General features: G+C 41.3%; 1 protein-coding gene across 3 annotated transcripts in view; it reads right to left on the reverse strand.

The window, feature by feature from the left end:
• DYM (dymeclin) overlaps positions 1–27,824 on the reverse strand; it is a 385,616-nt gene that overhangs the window by 325,509 nt on the left and 32,283 nt on the right. The window lies entirely within an intron of this gene.

Consider the following 27,824-nt stretch of genomic DNA (forward strand, 5'->3'; position numbering starts at 1 on the left):
CCGAATGGCTAGGCAGCAGTTCTGCGGAAAAGGACCTAGGGGTGACAGTGGACGAGAAGTTGGATATGAGTCAGCAGTGTGCCCTTGTTGCCAAGAAGGCCAATGGCATTTTGGGATGTATAAGTAGGGGCATAGCGAGCAGATCGAGGGACGTGATCGTCCCCCTCTATTCGACATTGGTGAGGCCTCATCTGGAGTACTGTGTCCAGTTTTGGGCCCCACACCACAAGAAGGATGTGGATAAATTGGAAAGAGTCCAGCGAAGGGCAACAAAAATGATTAGGGGTCTGGAACTCATGACTTATGAGGAGAGGCTGAGGGAACTGGGATTGTTTAGCCTGCAGAAGAGAAGAATGAGGGGGGGGGATCTGATAGCTGCTTTCAACTACCTGAGAGGTGGTTCCAGAGAGGATGGTTCTAGACTATTCTCAGTGGTAGAAGAGGACAGGACAAGGAGTAATGGTCTCAAGTTGCAGTGGGGGAGGTTTAGTTTGGATATTAGGAAAAACTTTTTCACTAGGAGGGTGGTGAAACACTGGAATGCGTTACCTAGGGAGGTGGTAGAATCTCTTTCCTTAGAAATTTTTTAAGGCCAGGCTTGACAAAGCCCTGGCTGGGATGATTTAATTGGGGATTGGTCCTGCTTTGAGCAGGAGGTTGGACTAGATGACCTCCTGAGGTCCCTTCCAACCCTGATATTCTATGAAGTAAAAGATACAGGAGCAGGTATAAATACATGAAAGGCTGTGGGTTGCTTTACCAAGTGTTAGGACAGTCTAACGAGATAAATCAATTAACAGCAGGATACCACGGGAGGAGAAATAACTTTTGAAGTGGTAAGAGAGTAGCCCATTACAGACAGTTGACAAGAAGGTGTGAGTAACAGTAGGGAGAAATTAGTCTTGGGGAAATTAAGTCATCAGCCACACCATCCGGGGCTTGTTCACCTGCACATCTACCAATCTGATATATGCCATCATGTGCCAGCAATGCCCCTCTGCCAGGTACACTGGCCAAACCAGAGTCTCTACGCAAAAGAATAAATGACACAAATCTGACATCAGGAAGCATAACGTTCAAAAACCAGTAGGAGAACACTTCAATCTCTCTCGTCGCTCAATAACAGACCTCAAAGTGGCAATTCTTCAACAAAAAAACATCAAAAACAGACTCCAAAGTGAAGCTGAAGAACTGGAATTAATTTGCAAACTAGATACCATCAGATTAGTCTGAATAAAGACTGGAAGTGGTTGCGTCATTACAAAACCTAAACTTAACTTCCCCAATACTAATTTCTCCCTACTGTTACTCACACCTTCTTGTCAACTGTGTGTAATGAGCCACTCTCTTACCACTTCAAAAGTTATTTCTCCTCCCTTGGTATCCTGCTGTTAATTGATTTATCTCGTTAGACTGACCTAACACTTGGTAAAGCAACCCACATCCTTTCATGTATTTATACCTGCTCCTGTATCTTTTACTTCATACATCTGATGAAATGGCTTCTAGCCCAAGAAAGCTTGTGCCCAAATAAATTTGTTAGTCTAAGGTGCCACAAGGACTCCTCGCTTTTTTTGCTGATACAGACTAACATGGCTACCACCGAAACCTGTCATTTTAGTTACTCCATTTACCTCAGTCACACAGACTGCATGCATTATTTGAAGTAGTGTGGCCATACAATGGACAATTAACATTCATCTCACTTTGTCAAACAATTCATATTTAAAGCGGACAGATAATTTCTATGTCCTAAACTTCACTCGTCCGATGCTTGTTTTGGAATAAGCCCCTGAAAATAAACATAGGTCTACAGTTTCAATTTGTAGAAAAAGTTTTGCTTTTGTACTAGGAATATTGTTGCATCATGTGTGGATATAAAAGGAAGAATGTAACGTTTTTCTAAAACTGAAAGTGCCTCCATAAGCAAACATTTAATTTCAGACTTAATACTGTAACCCAGTTTCAATAATTATAGCATGTGGTTACAACAGATGCAATTGTAAATCACGTATATATCATGAGGACAGGATTTTTACACGTTCACTAATTGCCAGATTACATATCTATATCAAAACAGCTACTTATAAGGATTTTACAATGAAAAGGGGGGATGGCGAGGAAGAGAGAAGGGAACCAAACAATCTTAAAATAATCCCAACTATGTGAAACCTATAAAATACACATACACCACTAGAGGTGCTAAGTCTGTAGGCCTGCAAAGCATCGTACAAATTAACTAATCCTCATATAATCCTTGTGAAGTAAATCAAGTATTTGCATTTTAGAGACAGGAAAAACAGAAACAGTATGTAGGCATCTTGCCCAAGGCCACATTAAATGGAACACCTCTATATTGCTTCTATATTAGATATTTAAGGATCTTATCTCCTGCCAATATTACCAAGGAAAGACAAGATTCCTTAACAACAGAATGTAAATTTCCCCTTTTCCAATTTAGTGTTATTAACCTGACAAACTCCATTGAAAAGAACAGATTTAAAAAAATGTATTAAAGCTAATGTTAAAATTATATAATACACAGGTTAAGGAAAGAGTGTTTATACATCTGGGTATAATGCTTACATTATCCAAAAGTACAAATTTTGGTTTAAAAGTCATAAAATACATATAGTACATAATCTGCAGTAACCCAAATTAAGGTTAATAGATTTAATGATACAGTTTAGATATTAACATCCAAATATTCAGGTACATCACTCATAAAAGGTTATACTGAGAGTAGCTTGTGGAAAGGAAATATAGCAATGAGTGTAGATTGTCCCTCAGTAATTGAGCATTTAGGATAGGTTGTCCCTCAGTAAATACAATCCATCACAGAAGTATTTCACTAAATATATATATATAAAGCCAATAAGGTTTTTTGGGTGGGGTCTTTTACGCTTCCAGGCCCAGCTTGTTTGTTTTAAGAAACCTGGTACAAAGAAACATGCTATGATCAGTAGAAAAGCTGGAGTCTATTGAACTTCCATTTTCAAAACCCCCGGCCTAGGATAACTGCAGTTCAATGAGTTTTCTGACAAGCTGACAGTCTATAGGTAACTGCCTATTATCCCATCAAAAAGAGCTAGATATATTTTACCAAGTGCAACTATGAAATGGGATTTTGTTTTTTAAGTTTGTCACCTTCTGAATACAAAGAAGGTAAATATCACAACCAGAATTTTCACTAAGCACCAAGAGACGTTTAGAGGTGGAGCTGAGTCTAGCAAGTAAAGAAGACAGTTAAGAGACTAGATTTCTGCTCCTCGCTCTATCATCAGCTCACTCAGCTATCCTTGGGCAAGGCACTTAACCTCTCAAGGCCAAATTCATTGCTGGTGTAAGTAAACAATTCTAGTGATCTGAAGCTGTCATCTATAAAATGGGCATAGCAATCAATACAGGAGGGAGCATTGTGGTCAGTCTTTCAGAATGAAAATGAGGGTGGCACAAACATCCTAAATGGATTTGGGCCAGGGGAAGGATATCAGATCAGCCCAAGGCTGAGAAAAATCTAGAGGGCTTTTGTTTGCTTTACCATAGAGGGGTTGAATAGAAAACTATGCTTTTTCATTCTCTCCTCTTTCTGCCTCTTTTAAGCTTCATCTGTCTTGCTGTATCTTTTCATTCTCTCTCCACAGCCCCAAAGGTTTCTACACACTAATTTCTTTCTACTGCACTGTTATTTCTCAGCTCCAGCACACACCCTCACCTAGTTCTCTCGCCTCCGTAGATTCTCTCAATTTTGTTCATCTTTTCCCTTGTGCATTTCCCATACATCTTTGTCCTGCTTTTATAGAAGGTAAGCAGGCAGACTCCCTCTGCTTATCATCTGAAACACAGGTTACCAAAGGGATGTGAAGGGTGAGTAGACCCCAGTATCACCTGCCAATGCAGGTATGTTAGTAGGCCTGGGAAAAGTGAGGATTCAATCCTTACTGTTTTCAAAATGTTTTGAGGTCCCTGGACAGAAAATGTTACGGAAATTGAAAGTATTTATGTTTAAAAGTTATTCAGCCCTCTTTACAATGGGAAATTAGGGGAAAGACCGACTTCAGTGGTTTCAGAAATCTCCAAGCATAAACTAACCTAGTTGCCAGTCTCTTTTACAGTCAGAGGTTCCCAAAGACATGAGTATACTTTCTCTCTGGCAGAAAGTGACTCAAGAGCCTTCTTTAAAGCTCAAATCTCCTCTACTTGTGAGATATTTTGCCCAAGCTGTTTTTGTACATTCCAGTTTGCATGCTCATATAGTAATTATATATCATCCCACATGTTCTCAATAGAATTCCTCCCTGTAAAACCAAGAGAGGTGCATCCAGAAGCCCAAACCTCTCCAGTGGGTTAAAATATGAAACAGATTAGTTCCTGGGAGGTATGGCTCTCCCACTCACCCTCAAATCACGCAAAAGAACTATAGAAAAACAGGATTTAATGGATTAGCCAAACCAATCATCATACTCCAAGGAAACCTCCAAATTGAGATTCCATAGGAACTGCTATAATGCATGAGATCCATGGTCCATCTAGTCCAGTACTCCAGTCTCTGACAGTGGCCAGAAGCAGACACTTCATAGGAAAATGCAATAACCCTTTACAGTGGAAAGATATCAGATAGTTTGCCCCCATGAAGATCTAATCTTCATCCCTAAAGGTTAGATTTTGTCTTTAACCCTGAAATATGAGGTCTTAAATCCCTTACAAATACTCTTATTTTACCCATTAACTATAACAACTCTGGATATATTCTGGTTATCCATATAAACATCCAATCTTACTGAATTCTTGGCCTCAATAACATCTTGCGATAATGAGTTCCATAGTCTAACTATATGTTGACTAAAAGAGTACTTCCTTTCATCTACAAGTTGACAAAGTAAGGCGCATATCTGCAGAAACCTGGGGCCCAAATGCTTCTGTGGTGAGCACCCAGTTCCACAGCTGGGTTGTGTGCAGTGACAAAAATGAAGTTTGGAGAAATCTTTATCACCCAAAAACATCCCCAAACTTCACCTCACTTCACTAAATGCCATAGCATTTAATATGGAAGTATATTTGTGGGAGTAGGAGAGAAAATGGGAGGACAGTGGGCAGGAAAGATCCATAGATTGTAAGGCCAGAAGGGACCATTGTGATCATCTAGTCTGACCTTCTGTATAGCACACATCACAGAACATCTCCAAAATAATTCCTAAAGAATATCTTTCAGAAAGACATTCACTCCTGATTTAAAATGGTCAGTGATGGAGAATCCACCATGACCCTTGGTAAATTTTTCCCATGGTTAATTACTCTCACCATTAAAAATTTATGCCTAGCTTCAACTTCCAGCCATGGGATCATGCTATACGTTTCTCTGCTAGACTGAAGAGCCTATTATATTATACATGTGCTCCCCATGTAGATACTTATGGACTGTAATTGAGTCACCCTTTAACCTTCTCTTTGTTAAGCTAAATAGATTGAGTTCTTTGAGTCTATCACTATAAAGCATGTTGTGTAATCCTTTAATCATTCTCCTGGCTCTTCTCCGAACTACCTCCAATTTATCAACATCCTTCTTGAAGTGTGACACCAGAACGGGACACAGTAGGCCAGCAGTGGACACATTAATGCCAAGCACAGAGGTAAAATAACCTCTCTATTCCTACTCGAGATTCCTCTGTTTATGAATCCCAAGATTGCATTAGCTCTATTGGCCACCGTGTCACAGTCGGAGCTCACGTTCAAAGGATTATCCACGACCGCCCCTAAATCTTTTTCAGAGTCGCTGCTTCCCAGGATAGAGTCCCCTATCTTATAAGCATAGTCTACATTCTTTGTTCCTAGATGTATAGATTTACATTTACGGGATGATCACAAACAGAAATCCACTCTGTGACGCTTCCCAGGGGTACCCAGGGTTGTGAGGCACCTTGCTACTACCTGCTTTTAGCATGAGGAAGCCTTGTCTGTGCCTGCAATGAGTAGATCCCCAATTCCTCTGGCCACAGAGTATTTCTGAGGTATGTCACTTTCTGTTGACCTACCTTAACTTCAAAACCTTAAGAACATAATCTCCCATATAGATACATAACTCCTTAAATATTATCCATACATACATTTCACAATGACTATGATGACCAGTGGGCTACTGGCTCTCAGAGATCACAATGCCACCCTTCAGTGAACTATTATGCATATATCTGACCCAGGAGATCCCTATAAAACCATAGGCACCCACTGTGCCCTCTGCCCACTGGCAGCACACAGTGTCTGGGTCACACACTCCTAGCTAGTAAACATTCATGTACACCTAAGGATAAGCCAAACCCATTTATATCCATCAACTTCAAAAATCACTTCAGAGATTCCTAGTGAAGCCTCTTACATCCTGAAAAGCCCTTCCATGTTCCAAATGGATGATTTACTCTCACTTCCATGTCTCCTCCACCTGCACACACAGACTAGCTGCACATTCTCTTCCTAACAAGATTAAGGTCTCAAATTGCATGACACTCAAGACTACATTCACATCAAATCCAATTCTGCTGTCCACAGGTGTTTCTGCCTTCTTGGGGGCTCAGCTGCCAGTGTGGCTTTGACTGCATGAAAAAGGAAGCTCAGTTTCCAGACAGGGGTTTTCTTTGGTCTGTGGGCACCATTTGGAAATGTTTTACTGGTCCAAAACCCAGGATGTCAAAGAAGGCATCTACAGTCTCTGTGCAGAAGCAGCTAATTCAGAGTCTGAACTGTAGAAATGAGACAACTGTTTTAAGCAGCATTTTTCTAGCAGGTCTGAGAATACAAATACAGTCAAGCCAGTTTAATGTCTGAAGATGAGATATGCTACATAACATATACTTAGTACTTCCAAGCACTCTTTATCTCATCTCAAAGCACTTCAAAGGTGAGGGAATATCATTGTCACCAATTTACAGATGGGGAAACTGAGGCACAGTGAAGTCAAGGATGATGTCCAAGTTCACCACAAATCAGTGGCAGAGTCTCTGTCCTAGTACCCCTAGTATACAGCCTTCCATAAGCATTAAGTCTTATCATAATCAATTTGCTAAGTCATTCCCCATCCTTACTGAGCATTAGCCTATTGGAAAACACTGGCTATCTGACAAACAAAATCGAAGTAATTAAAGATGCGTAGACCAGGCTGCTAGATCCCTGCACGGATACAAAATTTATATCCATGGATGCAGATATCCGAGAAGCTGCAGGGCTCTAGCGACAATGAGCGAAACCAGCAGGGCCACGGCCTGCAACCAGGCCAGGATCCGCAGCGGTGAAAGCAGCAGCATGTCAGGTTGCCGCTCGCAGGAGCCAGCACGGGCAGCTCCTCCGGCGTGGCTGTGGATATAAATCTTGTATCCATGCAGGGCTCTACAGGTCTCCACTGAAAAGTTAGGTTGACCCAGCTACATCACCCAGGGGTGCAAAAACTCCACACACAGAAGAATTGTTCCATCAATTTAGCTACTGCCTCTCAGAGACGGGGAGTAATTACAGTGATGGGAGAATCCCTCCTGTGCTGCAGTGAGTGTCTACATTGAAGTACTTCAGCGTAGACACAGCCTTAGTGTTTGTCTACACTGCACAGTTGTCGCCAAAACTTTTGTCTTTCGTGGGTACTTAAAAAAGCCCCCCCGCAAAAGAAAAGTTTTGCCGACGCAAGCAGCAGTGTGAACACAGCTTTGTCGGCAGGAGTGCTCTCCTGCTGACAAAGTTTATGCCGCCTATAGGGCTGGAAATATTTTGTCAGCAAAAGTGCCGACAAAATACCGCAAAAGAGTATTCACACACGCTGACTTTTAGTGACAAGGCTGTCGACACAGCCTTGTCGCTAAAAGCTGCATGATGTAGACAAGCCCTTAGTTAGGAGGGGAATAAACCTGGAGCAAATACTTACATTCTTCAAGCGTATGGGAGCCAATGAATAGGGTTTTGGTAAGATCTTCAGTCAAAGGAGTTATTAAAAAGGTTTCCAGTAGTAAAGCCAGTGTTAATGCTCCACGACAGAGTAACTTCATCAGTGAGATGAGCCATCAAATTGAAATTTAATTTTTTTTTTAAATCAGCAGATTATCCTGTGCATTAGACTATTTTGCAGCATAGTGAATTGACTGCATGCATGAGAGAGAAAGCAGTCACCTGGCACAACGTCTAATACTCTGCCTCTACAATTTTAATTTATGCTTGTTTGACTACAGAGAAACTCACATTTGCATTGTTGCCTGCTTTATAGTAGCATTCTGTAGCTGAATTTCAGAAAGATTAAACTTACTTGCCAATACATATTTTTTGAAATGTTAAAATTTCATCTCTGAGGTGGTCTCTTATTTCAGCTCTAGAAACACAGCTGTAATTGAAGACAAATGGTATAAAAATGGGAAACAGAATCAACGCCTACAGACATTACAATTTACTGGGTCTGAATGAAACAGGGACTTCTCTCAATTTTCTATCTAAAAATCTGTCCAGCTGGCTGCTTGTCATCAGGATGTATTCCTTCCAGACACTGACAGATTGGGAGAACGTTTATTGCACTTCAACTACACTTGGGAGAGGGTGGGGGTGTCTCTTTGGACGCAGTATAATCTGAATCCAACAAAAAGGGAGGGGAGGAGTGTGGTGTTGTTGTTTTTTTTAATAGGGGTGCTTAAAAAGACACCAAAGGCTCTTGTAACTCAGATTACATGGTTAATATAGCTTTTTTAATTGCTACAGGATTGAAGCTTTCAATATGAAGGGACAATAATCTCATAACTGAACCTCTTGTATTTCCTAATTTTGAGTGTTTATCTTTGCAACCATAACACTTTTAACATAGTTTTTGTTCCCTAGTTATTTTGAAAAGCAAACTGAAAAAACCCAAACTACCACCATTCTGTAGAACCAGACAGACTTCCTGCTTTGGTCAAAATGGTTGGACAGCACAGACTTCTCTACCTCTTTAGTCTTTTTCCACTGAGAATAAAATATAGAGTTAAAACCTTGAAAACCAGACACACCCCATTTCCTCAAGTTCAGACAACAAGAAGAAAAACAGAATTGTATTTTGCCATTTTAAAATTGTACACGTTAGGTAAAAACATGCCTGCAAAATCTCAGCACAAGAGTTATAAGCACCTGGGGGGAAGGTTATAATGGAAGTGCCTCCACCACAAGTACAGCATTGCTACCGTGCCCAAACATTGTAACACTATTCCTTCACGACTCAAAATTATTATTAGGCCCCCAAGGATGCCTTATGAAGAGGGTGCAGTGTACACCTAAAAAATCAGCCCATTTTTAGGAAGCTGAGGCAAAGCTTAACAGGAAATGCAAAGTAAACTGCCATGTAAACTGTAACAGCCAGCTAAACTCAAGCAGGGGAAAAAAATACGTGCAAGAAGGGGAAAAAGTTGCCTGAATAATTTTTCTGTTATGAAGACAGAAGATAGATTATATTAACCACTTATGCAGAAAATGCTTCTGCATGTCATCAGCCAAGATTCATGAGGTGGCATGAGAGCAACAACACTAGCCATTGGATTTGCTTTGCACCACATCCCCCCCGGAGATGCTGTTTAGTTAATGAATGAATATAAAGACGGAAACTTATCTTAAGCATGGATCCTTTCATTAATCCACAGTGTAGCAGTGTTAGACTTCAAACCATTTTCCAATACTGATGAACAACGAGAGAATATTTTTCAAGGAGTAAAGCTCAGGTTGTGGATTGATCACAGACCGCAGTTCAAGAATTCCAATCCCCCTTCCCTGCCAAAAAAATCTCCCCATAAAGTAATGGCAGCCTTATTGTCAGGTAGGACTTTTTTCAAAAAAGTATTTATGATTTCAGGTATAAGGTTCAGTGTATGCTTAAAGTCATGTTGTTCAGAAGATTACTCACCCAGACAGGAGAACAAATTTGCGAAATAACCTATGAATCAGAATCACAAAAGTAATATACACTCTACCTACCTACCAAGTATGTTTGAAGCAATAATTCATCCCAGGAAGATGTGTTTTATACACACAGAAGAACAATCAAAGAGCCCTCAACTTTATCAGGTAAACTTTTGAGAGTCCCTGTACATTCATCACAGAATGAAAGGAACCTAAGCTAGACTCCATCACTTTTCACAAAGCAATCACTCTATATTTGACCTATCAGTCCTCATCCTCAAAGGAAACCTGCACAATACCACTTTCAAAAGATTATCTTAAATTCAAACTTTACTAGACACTAAAAATTATGGACTGAACAGACACACTGGATTTATGGTTTATTACAAACAATCTATAACCCACTAACAACCCTCCCGCCAGGTACTCTCCCACACTCCTTTCTTCCCTATGACTGGAGCGGTGTAAATGGGCCACTTCAACTTGAATGGTCCCTTGAAATGTGTGTTAACCACTTATGTTAAACAATCTGTTCCAAATTGCATTTAGCTGTAACTTTCTGAGGCTATGTGTATACTGCCTACCTTACGGTGGCACGGCACAGTGTAGCCACTTGATGCTGGCAGGAGAGAGATCTGCTGTTGGCAAAATAAAACCACTCCCAGTGAGGCATATTTTGTCAAAACTTTTGTCGGTCGGGGTGTTTGGATTTTTTTTCACACCCCTGACCGACAAAAGCTTTAATGACAAAAGTGCAGTGTAGAGATAGCCTGAGGCTACATCCGCACTACAGCACTTACAGCAGCACAGCTGCGCCACTGTAGCATTTGTGGTGGAGACACTTTAAGCCAAAAGGAGAGAGCTCTCCCGTCAGCTTAATAAACTCCTGCTGCCAAGAGAGGCGGTAGCTATGTCAGCAGGAGAAGCTGTCTACACCAGCGCTTAGGTCGGTATAACTTATGTTGCTCAGGGGCATGTGGTTTAATCACATAAGTTACAACAAGTTACAATGTTATACCAAAGTAACCTGTAGTGTAGACAAGGTCTGAGTAAGTTTCCCAGACCAGAAGATGAGCTCTGTGTAAGCTCCAAAGTTTGTCTCTCTCACCAACAGAAGTTGGTCCAGTAAAAGATATTACCACACTCACCTTGTCTCGCTAATAACCTGGGACCGACACAGCTACAACAACACTGCATCCACCATCATTGTTGGATTACTCTCCACAGACTATTCTCAAACAATAATTAAATTTAACTGAAATCAGTGATGCTATTAAACTGGATACAAATATTTTTCTAGGTTAATTTTTGAAATATTTATTTACATCTTCATTGAAGAATATTGTCCTAGAGACACTTTTTCATTCTTGTTTTACCAAGTTACATCCTTATTATTAAACATTTTATGGAAAAAAAAACCAACAGATTACTTTAAACAATATTTGATCACTGCTCTACATAATGAACTACCACACTAGAAACAGTAGCTTCAGTCTGCACTTCCAACATTTCTAGGCCAAAGGAATCCCTGGTGAATGGAGCCCTCACGTAGAGTGTTTGCAGTTACTACATGTTCAAGAGATAAGTATCAAGGAAAGAAGGTCTACCGGTGAAAGTCTTATAAATCCCCCAGTAGAAGCAGGAGTTACTTAAACAACTAACTCAAAGTCAGGGTATCAAAGTCATAAATGCAAGGTGAAGAAATTCTCAATTAATTCTTATTTCATTCTGATTAACATTATCACATTGGCTAATATAAATAGATGGAAGTCCATTGTATGGATATAATAGGTGTTAACACTGTACTGAAGAGGAGGAAGAGGCAAACAATACACACATTAGTCATTAACAAGTTGTATATTTTACTCTAGCATGACAGTTCAGTTAATTACGTGCCTGAATTTTTACTGAGCCAGACAGCCTCCACAGGTTGAGGGCAGCCACAAGAGAATAGACGCTGCTTAGAGCAAGTACCAACATTACAGTCAAGTGGGCTTTGGGGGGAGAGCACTGAGGCTTGTGATTCCGAAGTACATGCTATGCCAATATTCATGCACTGTTCTCAGCCAGCCTTGCTCAAGGAGAGTTGCCTATCACTAGTAATGAGCAAATAGCAGCATGAACAACGACCACTGCTCTTTCAAAGTATTGCTAAGGAGAGACAAGGTGGGTGGTATCTTTCACTGGACAAACTTCTGTGAGAGAAAGCTTTCTCTCACCAACTGAAGGTGGTCCAATTACCTTTGGAGATGCCTTTGGATCTTCCAGTGGTTTTGATTTTACCAAGTTGTGAACACTTTCCAGCTCGGGGAGGGGACAGGGATAATTTATTTGCACAGAACTTTATTTTTAAAAAACAGTAGCAGCACTTTAAGCAATATTCAAAACAAATGTACACTGATTTGTACATGCTTGGGAAGCTAATTTAGCAATGCACTGAACATGCAAAAACCCACTCTTATTTACCGCACAACTTACCATTGCATACATTTTGGGTTTTTTGAGGGATGGGGGGTGTCAAGGTTCCTCCCTCACTCTGAACTCTAGGGTACAGATGTGGGGACCTGCATGAAAAACCTCCTAAGCTTATCTTTACCAGCTTAGGTCAAAACTTCCCCAAGGTACAAAATATTCCCCCCCGTTGTCCTTGGACTGGCCGCTACCACCACCAAACTAATACTGGTTACTGGGGAAGAGCTGTTTGGACGCGTCTTTCCCCCCAAAATACTTCCCAAAACCTTGCACCCCACTTCCTGGACAAGGTTTGGTAAAAAGCCTCACCAATTTGCCTAGGTGACTACAGACCCAGACCCTTGGATCTTAAGAACAATGAACAATCCTCCCAACACTTGCACCCCCCCTTTCCTGGGAAATGTTGGATAAAAAGCCTCACCAATTTGCATAGGTGACCACAGACCCAAACCCTTGGATCTGAGAACAATGAAAAAGCATTCAGTGTTTTACAAGAAGACTTTTAATAAAAAAATAGAAGTAAATAGAAATAAAGAAATCCCCCCTGTAAAATCAGGATGGTAGATATCTTACAGGGTAATTAGATTCAAAAACATAGAGAACCCCTCTAGGCAAAACCTTAAGTTACAAAACAGATACACAGACAGAAATAGTTATTCTATTCAGCACAATTCTTTTCTCAGCCATTTAAAGAAATCATAATCTAACACATACCTAGCTAGATTACTTACTAAAAGTTCTAAGACTCCATTCCTGTTCTGTCCCTGGCCAAGACGACTACAGACAGACACAGACCCTTTGTTTCTCTCCCTCCTCCCAGCTTTTGAAAGTATCTTGTCTCCTCATTGGTCATTTTGGTCAGGTGCCAGCGAGGTTACCTTTAGCTTCTTAACCCTTTACAGGTGAGAGGAGCTTTCCCCTGGCCAGGAGGGATTTCAAAGGGGTTTACCCTTCCCTTTATATTTATGACAGGGGGGAACATTAATTTAATATGTTCACATACAAAGCAAAAGTCACTTGAGAAACACTATAGCAAGGAAAGGTCAACCTTTCACAACTCATAAGTGAGAGAGTGCAGTGGAACCCCACAGCAGATGATGAGTAGCGCTGGACAACATTTTTTAGATGAAATTAATTTGCTGAAATGCAAAATTTTGTATTGACTACAACATTTCATGAATTTGGGTCAGTTTTGGCAATTAAGTTTGGTTAAAAAAAAAGAAATCAGAAATGTTGAAATGGTTTGTGACAGACTGACAATATCCTGATCAAACCCTATGGAATTAAGATAAAGTTTACTGAGTTAAGTTAAACCTTACTGAATTAGGGTCAATACCTTTGGGGCCCGTTCTCAAAATGCAATTGTGTTTATGTTATTGTGGCATTGTCTGTATCTTTTCTAGTAGGAGGGGGATGCTAATATATTTCCTCTGTTCAGCCCTTTGACGCCACCTCCCTGGAGAGGTAAGTAACTAGTCCAAACTGCTTTCTACAGTGACCAACAGACAAAGAAAGGATTTTTGGATAAATAGCCAAATTGATTTTAAACTGGCTCAGGGCCTTCTTCCTGAACCAGCCAACAGACAAGACCTCTAGGCCATCAAGGGCTCCAATTCTTAGGGAAGTAATGGATGAATTGGCCTACTGAGGCCCCATAAGACTGGGTGCTTGTTTTGAGCTAAAGCTGTGATGAGCTGGTGACCATAAAGGAAACCCTTTGGGTACGATGTCGAAGGACTGCTCCCGCCAGAGCCAATGTCAGAGGTGGAGTGATGTCTAGTAAGCTTATTAGCACTTGTGTAGGTTCTTTTATTCATGTTTTCTCTGTAATGCTTTTTTACCTTAAGAATAAAGTAGGCTTGCAGAGGAAATACTATGTGGTAACTTATAACTATGGTAATTGCACTGTTAACTGTTGTTGAGGAGGAAAGCAAAGCAGGCCCGCTTAGGCAGCCTGACTTTCCAGGTGAATTCACAGTACAATCAGGAAGCTGTGCAGCCTACAAATACTCTGGACAGAAGGAGGTAAGACAAGTCACCACCCAAGAGAGGTGACAACCAGAGGAGCCAGAAGCCTGAGAGTAGGTGCCCTTGCTGGACTACAGCGGCAGAATATAGGGGCAGCAGCCTTGAACTGTGACATGGTTTATTTTTTCATTTCTGAAATGACACATTTTGATATTTCTGGCTAGATTAACAAAGGCTGAGGTGCCATTCACAAAACCAAGAAGGAGGAGAAGGACCCCCTTGTATCCAATGGCCAAGTGGTTAGAGCACTCATCCAGGATGTGAGTGACCCAGGGTCTAAACCCCCTTTTGCCTGATGTGAGGCAGGGACTTGAACTCTTGTCCCCCACTTCTCAGGTGAGTGCCCTAACCACAGGCTATAGGAATATATTCTAGGTGATCCTCAATCTCTCCTGTGGAAGCTGCTCCACTTGGTATAAACAATTAAATACTCGTTCAGCCAGAGAGCGAGAGAATGACTATAGCCTGGTAGTTCGGGCACTAATTTGGGAGGGAAGACAGCCAAGTTCCAGTCCTTCCTCCCACGTCCTGGGTGAGTGCCCTAACCACTGAGCTACTGAGTTAATGGTGGGTAGGAGACAACCACCCCCCGTGAAATGTGCCTATATCCCTTGTGAATCTCACCCTTTGTTTCCAAATTTCCTTATCTTCTATTAAAACCAGTTTAAAAGGCCCCAACATGATTTTATTATTATTTTTCAGAACTGCCAGTGAACCAAGCAAATCCATTGTTTGCTCACTCTTATTATGAGCCATTATCCAGATTGATTTCAGAGTAGCAGCCGTGTTAGTCTGTATTCACAAAAAGAAAAGGAGGACTTGTGGCACCTTAGAGACTAACAAATTTATTTGAGCATAACCTTTTGTGAGCTACAGCTCACTTCATCGGATGCATCCGATGAAGTGAGCTGTAGCTCACGAAAGCTTATGCTCAAATAAATTTGTTAGTCTCTAAGGTGCCACAAGTCCTCCTTTTCTTTTTATTCAGATTGAGTGACTCTTGTATTACGCTGATCACTATTCACACACAGTATTTTGTTTGGACAATCCAGAATTTTGTTTTGCTTTGTTGAACTCACATTTTAATCTGTTAGCACCTGATCTTATATTTATGTTTTTTTTTTAATTTATTTTGTGTTTCTATTTCTGTAATCACTTCTTATAGCACAAGGAGTTTCTTCCATTGATGAGTAATCTCCTGTAAGAAACAACCTTTTTAAAAAGCAAAGATTGGGGAGAAGACCAAGAAAGGCAGTTTACTGACCAAAATTGATGGCTATCATTCCTTGTATGTTTTTATATTCAGCTTGGTCTCATCTCTAGCTTAATATTAGTAGAGGGCCAGATTCTGCTCTCAATTATTACAGCATAATTCCAGTCCAGAATCCTATTAAAATCAATGCATTTAATCTACAGTAGGTCCAGTTCATTTCAACTCAGTTATGTTGGATTTATACCAGTGTAACTGGCCCAGAATCTGGCCCAGAGACTTCAGCAAAAGTGTCACAGTAACAGAGACTGAGTGAAAGTTGCTGCCTGACCATGTGAAAAGGTTGACAGGACAGAATATTCTTCTTTTGAGAAGCCACTCTCCTTTTAATTTAATGACGTCAAAGCATTAGAAACATCATCATCTGGACCCATGGAAAAGAAGCCCTTGAGGAATTCCACCATGATTTCAACAATTTCCATCCCACCACCAACCTCAGCCTGGTCCAGTCCACACAAGAGATCCACTTCCTGGACACTACAGTGCTAATAAACAATGGTCACATAAACACCACCCTATACCGGAAACCTACCGACCGCTATTCCTACCTGCATGCCTCCAGCTTTCACCCTGACCACACCACACGATCCATCGTCTACAGCCAAGCTCTGCGATACAACCGCATTTGCTCCAACCCCTCAGACAGAGACAAACACCTACAAGATCTCTGTCAAGCTTTCTTACAACTACAATACCCACCTGCAGAAGTAAAGAAACAGATTGATAGAGCCAGAAGAGTTCCCAGAAGTTACCTACTACAGGACAGGCCTAACAAAGAAAATAACAGAACGCCACTAGCCGTCACCTTCAGCCCCCAACTAAAACCCCTCCAACGCATTATTAAGGATCTACAACCTATCCTAAAGGATGACCCAACACTCTCACAAATCTTGGGAGACAGGCCAGTCCTTGCCTACAGACAGCCCCGCAACCTGAAGCAAATACTCACTAACAACCACATACCACACAACAGAACCACTAACCCAGGAACTTATCCTTGCAACAAAGCCCGTTGCCAATTGTGCCCACATATCTATTCAGGGGACACCATCACAGGGCCTAATAACATCAGCCACACTATCAGAGGCTCGTTCACCTGCACATCCACCAATGTGATATATGCCATCATGTGCCAGCAATGCCCCTCTGCCATGTACATTGGTCAAACTGGACAGTCTCTACGTAAAAGAATAAATGGACACAAATCAGATGTCAAGAATTATAACATTCATAAACCAGTCGGAGAACACTTCAATCTCTCTGGTCACACAATCACAGACATGAAGGTCGCTATCTTAAAACAAAAAAACTTCAAATCCAGACTCCAGCGAGAAACTGCTGAATTGGAATTCATTTGCAAATTGGATACTATTAATTTAGGCTTAAATAGAGACTTGGAGTGGCTAAGTCATTATGCAAGGTAGCCTGTTTCCTCTTGTTTTTTCCTACCCCTCCCCTCCCCAGATGTTCTGGTTTAACTTGGATTTAAACTTGAAGAGTGGTCAGTTTGGATGAGCTATTACCAGCAGGAGAGTGAGTTTGTGTGTGTATGGGGGTGGGGGGGATGTGAGAAAACCTGGATTTGTGCAGGAAATAGCCCAACTTGATTGTCATGCACATTGTGTAAAGAGTTGTCACTTTGGATGGGCTATCACCAGCAGGAGAGTGAATTTGTGTGGGGGGGTGGAGGGTGAGAAAACCTGGATTTGTGCTGGAAATGGCCCACCTGATGATCACTTTAGATAAGCTATTACCAGCAGGACAGTGGGGTGGGAGGAGGTATTGGTTCATATTCTCTGTGTATATATAAAGTCTGCTGCAGTTTCCACGATATGCATCTGATGAAGTGAGCTGTAGCTCACGAAAGCTTATGCTGTAATAAATTGGTTAGTCTCTAAGGTGCCACAAGTACTCCTTTTCTTTTTTTCATTAGAAACAGAATCTCTACTTTAAAAAAAACATAGTGGCTCAAATCATCAGTCAGAATACCACCCACACAAGTTGCAGTTACACACATGCTACAACACTGGCGAGTCTTCATAAGGCATAAATAAGACCCAAATTGTAGTACACAACCACCCCGGGGGGGAAGAGGGGGTTGTTAAAAGAGAGGAGGAGAGGAAGCTTTCCTGACAGCTTTCTCCCTTATGCAGTGTTGTTGTAGCCGCGTTGGTCCTTTTTCCCTTGACTAAGCAAAGCTTTTCCCTTGCCATCATTCACAAAACAGAGAAGAATCAGCCCATTCAGTAAATTCATACTGTGGGAATGCTGACTTTAATGGACTATTCATAAGACGCACATCGAATGAAAAGCTGCATATAATTTATTGTACCAATTTTAAAAATGCACCATATTAAGGCAACCTAAGAGTTGTTCATTTTATGTCTTTCCATTAAAGAATCATGCACACTATTCTTCAACCAGCCATTTCTAAAACTCAAGGGAAAGAACAAAGTGGAACGTTAAATATTAAGCTTATGATTTTCAGCAAGTTCTGCTTTAATTAATTCTGTTTTAGCTTTCCATCATGAAAACATTGTAACTAACAACAGTCCTCAAAATAAGGTCACATTCCCCTCAGCAATGCACTGCTCTGCCTGACTTGAGAGCAAGGCTCACACATCACATGTCATGTCCCATGGCTCTTGGCCTAAAACCAGGCAAAGCTAGATAAAGGCCTACAGATTGTTAACAGTTCTTCTGCGTACAAAAACATTATTTAGGCTGATAAGTCAAGCAACTAAAAGTTAGGAAATGCCAAATTTATAGCTGCCTGTGTAACCTTAATTCAGCCCCCTTGTGTGTCCATCCTTTGAACTGAATGAGCCAGGAATCTGGTAGGAAAAAAATCACATGTAGATCATGTAATTAAAGACTATCATGATGTATATGGACAAGGGGGCTGAAACTAGGGGAATTTCATGGGATAAAGAAAAGGCACTTCTGTAGCCTGAGGAGAGTCTGCCTGATGAATACCCACAGCCTGACTGCAAACAGAGTATTAGAGCTCCTCAAAAATAAGGATGCAGAATCGTCTACAATGGAAAGTGTTGGGCAACCTAACAGAGGTCGCTGCTTGTTCCCCCTATAATACCACATACACATGCAGTGCCCACCCTCCGTTACCCATAAACTCTGCTGAGGTCCCACTGGCAATGGCTGCCAAATGTCACTCTATAGAGTGAGTCAAACGTTTGCCCCTGCAGCTTATCACTCATGCCGCAAGGGGCTGCAGGTAGCTAGCAGTTTCCCTTTCAGCTCCTTCTTCTGGCTATTACACACTTGTCTCCTTGGCTCTACATGGCAGAACCCCATCATAACAATCAAAGGAACACATAATAGTCATAACACCACCAATATCACCCGCTTTCTTCACAGACGGCATGTTGCATCTTGGTGTGCTTCCTCCTATGTGTAAGGGGCAAAGAGCACACATAGCTGGTGGGGTGGAGGGGAAGGAGGAGGAATCCACTGTAGCAGGTAACAGATAGGAGCTTGTTGGCCCCAACACCCAGGAAGTTTTAGAGATCTGGAAGAGAGAAGAGATCTCCCCTTAAACTTCCCCACTCCTGACACTACTAACTACAGCAGTGATTCTCAAAGCCGATCCGCCGCTTGTTCAGGGAAAGCCCGTGGTGGCCGGGCCAGTTTGTTTACCTGCCACATCCGCAGGTTTGGCCGATCGCGGCTCCCACTGGCCGCAGTTCACCGCTCCAGGCCAATGAGGGCTGCAGGAAGGGCAGCCAGCACGTCCCTTGGCCCGTGCCGCTTCCCCCAGGCCAGTGGGAGCCGCGATCGGCCGAACCTGCGGACGCGGCAGGTAAACAAACAGGCCTGGCCCTTGGGCTTTCCCTGAACAAGCAACGGACCAGCTTTGAGAACCACTGAGCTAGAGGACTAAAAACTTAAAAAGCCAAAGCTGACATGACATATACGTCCTCACAGGAGATGGCATCCACCTTAACTTTGTAAGAGCTTGCCCAATTTAATCCAACACCACTTATGAAAACTATCCCCCTGAAGAGTCACCATCAGTTACCTCAACTTAGCATAGATACCGTTTTCATTAAAACCTGAAAACTAGCATCCGATGAAGTGAGCTGTAGCTCATGAAAGCTTATGCTCAAATAAATTGGTTAGTCTCTAAGGTGCCACAAGTACTCCTTTTCTTTTTGCGAATACAGACTAACACGGCTGTTACTCTGAAACCTAGAATCTACTGATAAACCATCCAATTCTGCAAGAGACTACAATGAAGAGGTATAACTCTAGAATTAACTAAAAAAAATTCTGCCATGTTTGACAAGTGACAAACCTGACCCCTTCAAGCCATTGTTTAAAATGACTGATCCTCTGGGGTGAACAGGAATAGCTATATTTAATACCCACTGTAATAAAGCATGGTTAACCCCTGATTTCTTAACAAGGTTGACCTTGCTTTTTTACAATGAGTGGTTGAACTCTTATTTTGCTCATGTAAGTAAGATCATCCAGCTCAGCCACTGGTTCAAGGTGGCATGCAGGGAGCAATGTTTGACACTATTTGTAAAAACAGTAAAACTTCTTAGGCACAGCTTAACTAGAAACATTCATGTTTCCTCCTAATTATTAAGCCACATAGAAGACAGTACTATGCCTCTAAAAATACTATCTATTCTAGTTGTCATGCAAGAGCACCATCTGGTGTTCAGTACACTGAATTCTTCACACCAGTTTTTATTCCTGATCTTGGTCACTCCAGATTATTATACAGAACCAAAACATTTATAGGGCCTGATACTGTGAAACTCACTCAAGTAAAGGTTGCTGAATAGACCCTAAGAGACAGACTTTCCTCAAGACAAAAAAACAACCCAAACATTTCTCCATCAATCAGTATACTGTTTAATATTTTGAAAATATTAAACAATACACTAAAAAGCCACAATATAATTTTAACACTATGTACACAACCCTTAATACTTAGCAAACAAGTATGCTTTTCCTCAGTCAATTGCACCAAGAAAGTACAGAAGTGAGTTTGTCACAACTTTATTCTTCCTTCTCACTACACTTCCCACCTACCAAACCCTTATGATCATCTACAAGCAAACCAACCCCTTCATATCCCTCCTTTAGATCCTCCGTTAGGCTCCTGAATATTCCCCCATCCAACCTTCCTCTCCCCAGAAGACAGAACATTCCTATCTTTCTAGATAAGAGCATAACAACATGCCTTCAGGATGCTAATTCCCTCCATTTTTCTCATCTGAACATCCACTTGCAGACCAACTCCCACATACCAAATACCTTTTGAGATGATCCATCTCCCAGTTGCCTGAACTGTCTCCTACACCCATGCATGAGGCTCAGTCCACCTGCCAACTATAAGAAACCCTACTGAAAATTCCAAATAGGCACCCCATACCTGTCTTATACCCAGTCCTTGGAACATCAAGTTTACAGCCACCTAAAAGCTACGGTAAATAAGGGTTGGACTGATGTAAATTCATATCCATATTTTACTAAAATTTCTAATATAATATCTTCCCATCTTTATTCAGTCTGTCATTCATGTTCAAAATTTAAGATTTTAAGATTAGTAAAACTCTCTCTACAATTCACTTGAAAAATAGCTCCTTATTAAAGAAGTATTTTTAAAATGACAGAAAACATTAGTCCAGAATGGATACAGCACATGTTTTCAGTGAAAACAGGTAAAAGCTAAATATGTCATCTTAGACTGCAGACAGTTTGGTGCACTCAGCATAGCCAATAAAATAGTTTGGATCTAGTTGCTTCAGATCACTAAAGAATGCATGACTTCTTTGTAGCAGACAATGCTTCCACTAATTAAGAGAGGGCCTGCTATCTTCAGATAATGCTTCCACTAATTAAGAGAGAGCCTGCTATCTTCAAACTCAGCAACAGAGAAATCAGGGACAGAGCAATGCTTGGCAAGACCAAGTCAAGTGAAGGGCCCTTTGGGTGACCAGGAGAGTTGAGCCACAGCTGCAGGTTGAATGAAGAGGTGAGGACAAGGAAACGTGCAACTACAGAGAGCTGGATGGGTCATCAACATGGAAGTTACCGAGAATATGCATGTGAGATTGTGATGCGAGGAAGAGACAGAGGAACCAGACAAGAGGATCAGTGGGCGGAGCTGAGTGGACAAAAGATGACAGCAACATGGAGAGGTACGAAAGACAAGTCAGAGGCAGTGCTGTTCAAGAGGAGGAAGGGGTTGGAAGCAGCAAGTCCAATCCAGTATAGGCAATGTGAGAGAAGGACAGGCCTTCGTAAGAAGGAAGCTGTAGAGGCAATGTCAGACAAAACAAAAGGGATCCAGGTCTTAGAGAGTCAGGAACTGGAGGGAGAAAGATAAGACGACATCATGGATAATGGAGATCTCTTTAGAGATGGAGCAGGCATTCCAGAGACAGCAAGATAAAGGGAAAAGGAAGTGGGAAGATGAGCATGGGGTTAGCAATGGTGACATGAGGGGGAATGATGGTGATGAGGAAAGATGTGGGACGTGGAAAGGGTGGAGTTGTGGCAAATGTCATCAGCGGTAAGGAGGTGGAGGCTGAGAAGGTTGTGAATGTGGAATCTGAATTTGAGCTGGTGGGAGCAGTGTAGGTAGAACTCTTGGGAACTTTAGTGGGATGATGATAACAAGGATGGAGAAAATGGAGCCTGTGGGAGGGGATGGAGGAGGAGGGCAGATGCAATGATGCAGAAGATGGGTATAGTGAGAGCCTTGGTTAAGTGGCAGATGGACAAAGTTACCCCAAAAAAGTTTGGAAACTGATGCACAAATTCCCACTACCAGGTAGCTAGACTGTATTACCCCAGAAACGGTGGAAGAGGCGGTCAGGCTGCACGATTGTTCTCTGAGGCTGACACATAGCTTTCAGGCCCTCCTCTCACCCTTAAAGAGGCATAAATAAGACACCTTTGAGGAGAATCTAGACAACATGCATCCTATCTTGGGTGCATCATTATTAAAATCTGCCAAGAAGAATAACCAAATTTATGACAGTGCACTAATAATCTACCCAGATCAATCATTACTGAGGAAAAAGCAAGAACATAAGCATGGCCATACTGGGTCAGACCATTGGTCCATCTAGCTCAGTATCCTGTCTTCCAACAGTGGCCAATGCCAGGTGCCCCAGAGGGAATGAACAGAACAGGTAATCATCAAGTGATCCATCCCGTCGCCCATTCCCAGCTTCTAGCAAACAGAAGCTAGGGACACTATCCCTGCCCATCCTGGCTAACAGCCGTTGATGGACCTATCCATTAATTTATCTAGTTCTTTTTTTGACCCTGTTATAGTCTTGGCCTTCACAACATACTCTGGCAAAGAGTTCCACAGCTTGACTGTGTATTGTGTGAAGAAATACTTCATTTTGTTTCTTTTAAACCTGTCTATTAATTTCATATGGTGCCCTCTAGTTTTTGTTTTATGAGAAGGAGTAAATAACACTTCCTTATTTACTTTCTCCACACCTCTCATGATTTTATAGACCTCTATTATGTCACCCCTCAATCATCTCCTTTCCAAGCTGAAAAGTCCCAGTATTATTAAGCTCTCCTTTTTGGAAGCTGTTCCATACCCCAAATCATTCCCCCCCCCCTCCCTTTTCTGTACCTTTTCAAATTCCAATATATCTTTTTTGAGATGGGGAGACCAGATCTGCATGCAATATTTAAGATGTAGGCATATCTTGGATTTATATAGGGGCAATATGAAATTTTCTGTCTTCCTATCTATCCCTTTCTTAATGATTCCCAACATTGTTAGGAATTGTTAGATTTTTTGACTGCTGTTGCACATGGAGTGGATGTTTTCAGAAAACTATCCACAATGAATCCAAGATCTCTTTCTTAAGTGGTAACAGCTAATTTAGACCCCACCATTATATATGTAGAGTTGGAATTATGTTTTCCAATGTGCATTACTTTGCATTTATCAACACTGAATTTCATCTGCCATTTTGTTGCCCAGTCACCCAGTTTTGTGAGATTCCTCTGTAACTCTTCAGTCTGCTTTGGATTTAACTATCTTGAGTAGTTCTGTATTATCTGCAAATTTTGCCAGCTCACTCTTTACCCCTTTTTCCAGATCATTTATGAATATATTGAACAGTACTGATACCGATGCAGACGCCTGGGAGACACCACTATTGACCTCTCTCCATTCTGAAAACTGAGCACTTATTCCTACCCTTTGTTTCCTATCTTTTAACCAGTTACTGATCCAGGAGAAGACCCTTCCTCTTATCCCATGACAGCTTACATTGCTTCAGAGCCTTGGGTAAGGGACCTTGTCAAAGGCTTTCTGAAAATCAAAGTACACTATATCCACTGGATCCCCCTTGGCCAATTTCTTGTTAACCCCCTCGAAGAATTCTAGTAGATTGGTGAGGCATGATTTCCCTTTACAAAAACCTTGTTGACTCTTCCCCAACAAACCGCGTTCATCTATGTGTCTGATAATTCTGTTCCTTACTATAGTTTCCATCAATTTGCCTGGTACTGAAGTTAGGCTTACCAGACTGTAATTGCCAGGACCACCTTCGGAGCCTTTTTAAAAAGTTGGTATCACATTAGCTATCCTCCAGTCACTTGGTTCAGAAGCTGATTTAAGTGATAGATTACATACCACAGTTAGTAGTTCTGCAATTTCACATATGAGTTCCTTCAGAACTCTTGGATGAATATCATCAGGTCCTGGTGACTTATTTCTGTTTAATTTTCAATTTGTTCCAAAACTCCTCTAAAGAGACCTCAATCCGGAACAGTTCCTCAGACTTGTCACCCAAAAAGAATGGCTCAGGCTTGGCAATTTCCCTCACATGCTCAGCTGTGAGGACCAATGCAAAGAATTCATTTAGTTTCTCTGCAATGGCCTTATCGTCCTCAAGTGCTCCTTTAGCATATCAGTAGTCCAGTGGCCCCACTGGTTGCTTAGCAGGTTCCTGCTTCTGATGTACTTAAAACAAAATTTTTGCTTTAACTTTTTGAGTCTTTGGCTAGCTGTTCTTCACATTCTTTTTTGGCCTTCCTCATTATATTTTTACACTTCAATTGCCAGAGTTTATGCTCCTTTCTATTTTCCTCAAAAGGATTTAACTTCCACTTTTTTTAACGGCTTCTATTACTTTGTTGTTTAGCCACAGTGGCACTTTTTTGGTCCTCTCATTAGGTTTTTTAATTTGGGGTGTACATTTAAATTGAGCCTCTATTGTGATGTTTTTAAAACGTTTCCATGCAGCTTGCAGGGATTTCACTTTTGGCACTGTAACTTTTAATTTCTGTTTCACTAACTTCCTCATTTTTATGTAGTTCCCCTTTCTAAAGTTAAATGCTACTGTGGTGGGCTGCATTGGTTTCCCTCCCCACCCACAAACACACAGGGATATTAAATTTTATTATATTATGGACACTATTACCAAGCAGTTCCGCTATATTCACCTCTTGGATCAGATGCTGTGCTCCACTTAGGACTAAATCAAGAATTGCCTGTCCTCTTTTGGTTTCCAGGACTATCTGCTCCATGATGCCATCATTTAAGGTGTCGAGAAACTTTATCTCTGCATCCCATCCTGAGGTGACATGTACCCAGTCAATATGGGGATAGTTGAAATCCCCCATTATTATTGAGGTTTTTTTATTTTTATAGCCTCTCTAATCAACCTGAGGATTTCAGTCACTATCATCATCCTGGTCAGGTGGTCGGCAGTATATCCCCACTGCTATATTCTTATTATTCAAGCATGGAATTACTATCCATAGAGATTCTACGGTACAGTTTGGTTCATTTAAGATTTTTTACTTCATTTGATTCTACGCTTTCTTTCACATATAGTGCCACTCCCCCACCCAGCACAGCCTGTTCTGTCCTTCTGATACATTTTGTACCCTGCTATTACTGTGTCCCATTGATTATCTTTATTCCACCAAGTTTCTGTGATGTCTATTATATCAATATCCTCATTTAATACAAGGCACTCAAGTTCACCCATCTTAATATTTAGACTTCTAGCATTTGTATATAAGCACAAGAAGTTTATAGAAATAAGCAGAAAAGCCTGAAATAAGATTGTGTTCCACTGGACTGAGTATGACAGGGAACTGGCTTTGGAAGCTACTCAAACATCTTCTCTTCTGCAGAAGGAAGCCAGGAAAGTGTCTGATCAATGGTATGATTGAGATGGAGTTAGACAACTATATGACAAAATCTTTTATATTTGTGAGATGAGACAATCCTTTCAGTAACTGTCATTCAAGTATTACCTGTTGCATTGGTAAAAACAGGCTTAAAAATAGGCAGAAAGAAATGGAAAGATGACAAAAAGCAATTGGCCTTGTCTTGGGGGCTAAATGTGAACCCAAAGGGCTGGGTTCACTTTCAATACTACTTCTGTGATTCTTCACAAGTCTGATATGGGAGTTGTGAAGAACAGCAAAGCCAAGCTTTGTACTGCACCATATGCATCATATCAAGAGTGATTCTGTTACCCTGAAGCCAGTATAGACTTTTTGCCCTGCTTCCAGTTGTCCAGCAAAAAAATTTAAAACTTCCAAATGCCACTAAAAATAAAAATAATAAAATATTTTTCATGATTAAGTGCTAGGAAACAACTGTGATGAATACTCCCTTGTACTCACACCCTACACACTATTGTAATAATCTTTATACAAAGTATGCCCTGTGAGGTAGTATTTAAAAACTCATAATTTGCTGATCAGTATTGTCCTGATAAAATGTGCGTGACAACACTATTTCAGATTCTGCGTTATGATCTTATTAACACATGTTCAAAACACCCCAGCCCTGCCCAAAGTCAGGTCTGTCCTAAACAAAAGAAGGAATGTGTGCTTGCCTTAATTTGCATTTAAGAAGTAAACAGAGTCATCAAGCAGGGAGGGAAAACAAAGGAAGTTCAAATAGGTGAAGAGAAAAAAAAAACAGAGTAGGGAATATCCTTCCACATAGATTCTTTGTCTCCCGATCCTCAGCTGGAAATGTTTTCCAAGGGGTGGACTGAAATTATTAAAAGGAAGAACAAATACCCCAAGGGACCCTCCCCACCCCCATTTTTTCTGACCATTGCATTTACTGCATCTGAAAAGACAAAGGAAACAGTTGTTGGACTCTGTGGGAGGGGTCCTGACCTAAAGAGTTTGGTCAGTAAGACTGATGAAAGCACGTGGTGAGAAAACTTTGTTTTGAATCCAATGTAATTTGTTAAATTAGGCACCAGTAAGCATTCTCTCTCTATCTTTCTTGTAATCGTTTCTGACTTCTATGCCTCATTATTTGTAGTCACTTAAAATCTCCCTCTTCGTAGTTAATTTCTTTTACAGTTTTATCTAATCCAGTGTGTTCAAGTTAAAGTGTCTGGTAACTCCATTTGGGGTAAAAAGTTGTGTGCATATTATTCCCTTACATGAATAACAGACTCAGTTATTTGTACCGTCCAGGAGAGAGCTGGACAGTACAGGACATACATCTCTGGGGGGAAATCCAGGACCAGGGCTGTGATGGGGTCACCCTGCAGCATAACTAAGGCTGGTAAGAGCCTACTTGTGGCTGGCTGGAACACACACACAGACATAGCTGAGAAGACTTACATGCTGGAGACCATTTGTGAGCAGTCCAGGCTGGAGACTATAGTAGCAAAGCATTGTAAAGGGCTCCCCACCAGGCTACAGGACCAGGGTGATACAGCTACTCATAAGTCTGGATTATATCCTGGTATGTCACAAGAACATAAACTATAAGGGACCCTATCCAGTAACAAACTTACAGCTCAATCACCTAAGATGCTAAATACCCTCAGCTCCCATTAAATTCCATGGGAGTTTAAGGGGCTCAGCAATGGCAGGATTAACCCATAACTTCATCACTGCTTTAATCTGCTAGAGCTGGAAACTATAGGTCCTGCAAAGGGGGCACGCATCTGTTATTCTTCAGCATTTCCAGCAACCTATTTAGACAAACACCATTATAGACCTATTGCTGACCTTTCTTGGTTGTGAGGAGAAAGGAGACTAATTACAGCTGCAATGAGGAGGAAAAGCAGCAGCAAGAATGAGAGAATATGGTGGAATTGTACTCCAACAGCCCACACTCAGGTGGACTTTCCACAGACCTACCTCCACAAAAGAGAAGAAA

The sequence above is a fragment of the Lepidochelys olivacea genome (genome assembly GCF_965140295.1).
Source record: "Lepidochelys olivacea isolate rLepOli2 genome assembly, chromosome: 5".
In the NCBI taxonomy this organism is placed as follows: domain Eukaryota; kingdom Metazoa; phylum Chordata; order Testudines; family Cheloniidae; genus Lepidochelys; species Lepidochelys olivacea.